This window comes from Sander vitreus, chromosome 22 (assembly GCF_031162955.1).
Source record: "Sander vitreus isolate 19-12246 chromosome 22, sanVit1, whole genome shotgun sequence".
NCBI lineage: Eukaryota > Metazoa > Chordata > Actinopteri > Perciformes > Percidae > Sander > Sander vitreus.
In genome coordinates this window covers 3,336,289-3,341,341 of record NC_135876.1, presented here as the reverse complement: position 1 = coordinate 3,341,341, position 5,053 = coordinate 3,336,289, and positions in this window count along the sequence as shown.

Genomic DNA, 5,053 nt, shown 5'->3' with positions numbered 1-5,053 from the left:
ATTTAAATTAAGTAATAGGCAGTATTTCTTTTTAGAGTGTATTCGTTGGTCAACCCTATTTTAGTGACTTTCTGAAATTTCTGAAATCAGCTTGAAGAAACAATAGAGGGGCTCTTGGATTTTCAGCTTTCTGTCCATTGTTGTACTGTGTTTTTGATTACCTGAGTTACTTTCGAGAGTTAGGCTGGAGTTAGGCTTATTCGAATTATGTTTTTCAGAAAAATACATCTGGGGAGCTAGTTATGTTATGATAATTATTTATCAAAGAATAGACAGAAACACTGAAGTTCTTTTTAAAGTTCATTTTTACTTGTTAAAGTTACAGAACTACAGCAAAGTACAGAAATGACTAACGAAATCGAAAACAGCAGCTTTTTTATGATTCAGATTAGTCATAATACAAAGTCAATGTTATCTCTGGTCAGGCAGGGCCTCTCCCCCGCCTACTCTGCCCTCCAGAGCATCCCGTGCCTTTCACAAGGTCAGTCAGTAGTGTCCCCAAGAATTATCTTGTGAGAGCGCCAGCAATATTTTGCGTAGTTGATCATAGATCATAGTTTTTCTAACAGGTAACTTAGTCTATATCGACGACGTTTCATTTATAGGATTGTTCCGTGCCATCGAAGGTTCTGCCAGATGTCCCTCATTTTTGGCTGGATGTCCCTCACTTTCCGCTTTCTTTGTGTTGGCATTCTAAACTCCGGTCGATTCGGGAAACATCCTCCAAGCTAGAACTTTCTCGTCAGACACGCAACAGCTATTTTAATTCCAGAGCTTGCCTCCCTATGTGCACATGTTCCACCAAAGCATGTTTTTCTCCTACCCTGGAATGTTGTGTGGACTAGCCAGATCTTCCTTCACAATGCTGTGGCGATAGGTCTGGTAATGCGAGACTATGGGTAACTATGTGTATCGGATTGTGGAGAAGCTGACGCCCACCACCCACTAAATCTCATCATGACCTGTGTGTAAAGCAAGCTGACCAACTCTTGATGTTAATCCAACTCTTGTCGAGAGGTAGGTTCGGAATGAAAATCATTATCAAAACAGCAACGCCCCTTCTGTATGCTTGCCTACCTGCAGGTGAAAGAAGCATTTCCCAGCTTAGCCCCAGCCATACTGTATAGCTTGCCAGCCCCCAAGTGATTGACAGCAGCAATACTTTTCCTAGCAGCAGCATGACAATTGACTGAGATGAACACCTCAGTGCGAGCGTTGAATATCTCAACTTAAACAAGATTCCATTCAAGACCCAAATAATCTTCTGAAAAAGAATACAAATTAAAATTGCACAAGACATTAAGGTCACAAATATCACTTTGTCTAATGTATTTATGATATTTTGAGAATATTTTATGTAAGAGTTATTAAGGTTTACAGAGACGTTTGACCACATTTAAATTTCCTGGCTCCAGTAACTGACAAAGATGGCAGCGAGCCATCCAAGCGCCACAACATGCCTTCAGAAACCCAAGACTGACATTACTGGGTTGTTTTTCTACACTTAATGCAGTCAACCCAGACTAGCTCAAGAGGAGCTGCTCTGTAGATGACCCCTACCACTGACTTGCCCTCCTTAACAAAGGGGGCAAAAAAGAGAGAATTCTCCCTCGAGAATCAATATATCAACTCTAAAGTCAGTGTCTGAGCTGTAACAGACTAAAAACCTTTTATTTGATCAATGTTGAGTCTACATGAATACATTTGTGTTTTTTACTTCATGCCCTTCAAAAAGCATCGACCAGATGGCACCAGCTATTAATTAGAGCATCACGCCATAGTTTCAAGATGATGGATCAATCCCATTATCATTTAAATCTCAGCCCTCAAAGCCTTTGTTGTACCAAGACAAGGCTCAGAGTGGTCTGTGGGTGCCAGCGGACAATGGAAAGCTCATTTACTTATATGCACTGTGTAGCTTCCTCTATGCTGAAAATGAATATTTCATTAGCCTGGTTAACCCCAGAAGTAAATTGTTTTAAATCTAGGCTACGCTATATGCATTATGTAAAGCAGTCCTGTATCTGAGCTGGACCATTACTTTAAAGCATGAAGTCTACTCTGCAATTAATTTGAAATGATTGTTCATAGAGAACAAAAGAAAACCTAATTTATTTTTGATTTACACGTCATATCGATTTCATGCTCGCATGGCTAACCTGGCTCGATATAAAAAAAACTCTGTTCTTCAAAATTAATTATCCTCTCAGGGATTTGAAACGTTGTACATTGTTCTTTTCATGTCTATGGAAAATCCAAAATATGCTTTTTAAAAGCTTATTTGAAAGCAAATCAAATGTAATTAATGTGTGTTGGTCCTGAGGAGTACTACTGAGGAGTAATAAAATGAGTCAAAGATTGAGAGAAAGTTTGAGATTGAGAGATTGAGCACTGCTTATGAAAAATGTAGTATTCTGCTTAAGTTATGAATATGTGTATTCATAACTCCACCAAAATGACAATCAAAACGGGGCACCACCTTGGAAGTCTGGGACCAATAATCAAACTGTGAACCACTTTCATTTAGGTGGTGTTCCCTTTAAAATACAGAATAACTACTTAACTTGGTTAATCTATCTGGTATTCTTTAAAGGAACAAAAGGAATCATGAATTCCAGCACTACCTGTTTCAACCAGCAATTATTACAACAAAATACACAAACAAACACAGACAACTGCTATTTAAAATATAGTGGAATTTATTAACTTCAAAATTATCAATGGCCACTCAATAATCCTTCAACCAATTAAAACCAATATACCTTTTTTTTTTTACTACAACAAAACAAAGCAAAAACAAACCAGCATGTGATCTGTGTGTGTGTGTGTGTGTGTGTGTGAGAGGGAGAGAGTGCGAGGAGGAGGGGGTGACGCAACTCAGGGGTTGCTCGGTCACGCCCAGATTAGCCGTTACCTCATTGAAGCTAGGCTATGTGTTAGCTGCACAAAAGCTATTTAGCCTCAAGAGGGTGGTGGTGGGCTGTGTTTCAGCTCCACGTGGCTAAGCTAGCCAGTTAGCTAGTTAGTTCTCCACCCAACATATTGCTGACAAAAAGACACTCCACGGAGCGCAGTTGTTCGTATATGTGTGTGTGTGTGTGTGTGTGTGTGTGTGTGGTTGAGCAGTTAGTGAAAGAGGAAAGAAAAGAAAGAGACACACTTAGATCTTAGTTATCGATAATGACCAGCCCTCTCAGTCACTCAGGTTTGGACCAACGTGAAATTAGGACAGACTCCGGACGCGGCTGTGAACAGACGGACCGACGGATATTATTATCTCGCCGAACAGTAACTAAACTCCTCAGCAGTGGGAGAAGCAAAAGTAGCATTTACAGCCTGAACAAGCTACATATTCAACACAACATATCAACAAATGCACCGTGATCAGAGTACATTCACAGAAATAGATTTGACTCAGCGGTCACATTCATAGATTATTAAATGAAACGCGTGCCAGTAGCACTTATCAATAGATCACATTAATGGTAAACAATGGCAACATTAGCCTTTACACATTAATAAACATACTATGTTCTATCTCTGCACTAAGCCTTACTGTATGTAGTCCATCAGTCCAGAGGTTTCCACGAAAAAACAGAACGCAATCCGGCCGCTCGTCAACGGGCGCAGACAAAATGCGTGCTCCTCAGGGCAGCGGGGCACAAGGTCGACTTGATGAGAGGAAAAGAAAAGCGGTGTCCACTGTTACCCAATTTTCTGGTAGAGAAACGTTTTCTCTTCTGCAGTTTTGAAAACACAAGGTTTGTGTTTTACAGGATCCAGTAGTGTTCTTCAGAACACCGAGAAATAAATCCACTTTGTCCAAAAGTGGAAGTATTTTGCACAAGCGCTTGCGTGCCTCCTTTCACAGCGTCAGCTGCGGGGAAAGACATTAGTTTCTGTGTGTCAGTGCAGTTGGGTGCTGAGAGGCATTCAACCCGCATGGTGAGAGTGCACATGACGATGAGGAGGTACTGGTTACCTCGCCAAGTTCTGGTAACTGGTCTGATCCAGTTTACCTGGAGGTGGGGCCAACAGCAGATGGCCCCCTTTTCCTGGAGTACAGAGAAGGCGCCTGCTCCAGCCACCTTGAGGAGAGTCTGCTGGGACTCTGAAGGAAGGCAGTGGTTTTGCTGTGCAAAAGCTGGAGGCGGATCAGGTGGGCGCAAGTAATGGTGCAAGTAATGGTGCAAGTCTGGCCTGACGGCACATCTGTGGGCGTGGCGCCATAGAAGGGTGCACCTTCAACCATACAGGGGCAGTGCGGTGCATCGCTTGTGTTCAGCGAGCAAAGGAAAGACCTGTGAGGCTGCCAGACTGCGGCGGCTGTGTGGCTGGAAGAGTCAGAGCCAAGATCAGGCTCTGGACGAATCATGGCCATTTGCTCATGAATGACGGTGTCTTGTCCGTCTGGGGCTGGCAGACTGCCTGCAGGATCAAGTGGCTTTAGGGTGTCAACCTGAGCCTGACTGTGAGGGCCCGGCCTCAGGTGGCTGTGACCGGTGTCCAAGTCGTCTGTGTCACTTACACAGATGTGAATAGGATGCACAAGAGCCATCCTCTGGGGTGTGATATCGACCAAAACAGGTTTTGTGATGGGAGATTTATTTTGCAGGTAGCTTGGAATGCTACCACTGAATGCTACGGCTAGTACTGGTGTACTGAGGGGGAGCATTGTTTTAACGACTTCTGCATAAGTGTTAGAATGTGTCTGATTTATCCTGGAGACGCAGTCCAGCAGGGCTATGGTGCTCACACCCCCTTTTGCCCCTGCTGCGGTATCTGTACCGTAGGCGTTGCCCTTGTGGGCAAGATCTCCCCAGGACGTCATGGGAGAGGTTGGTGAGGCGCTAGGCGTTGTGGTTTCACGGTGCACTCTGTGCTCCTCTAGTTCCCCTCCCTGGTCTGGTTCTGCTGAGGAACCTTGTTTTGGGGATGGACATGTGTTGTCTGAGTCATCGGGAGCTCCCTCCCCCTTTTGTGGGGGCGGAGTCCAGGCAGAGTGTGGCTTTAAGCTACACAAAGTATCCATCGCGGTGGATGAAAGTTTTGA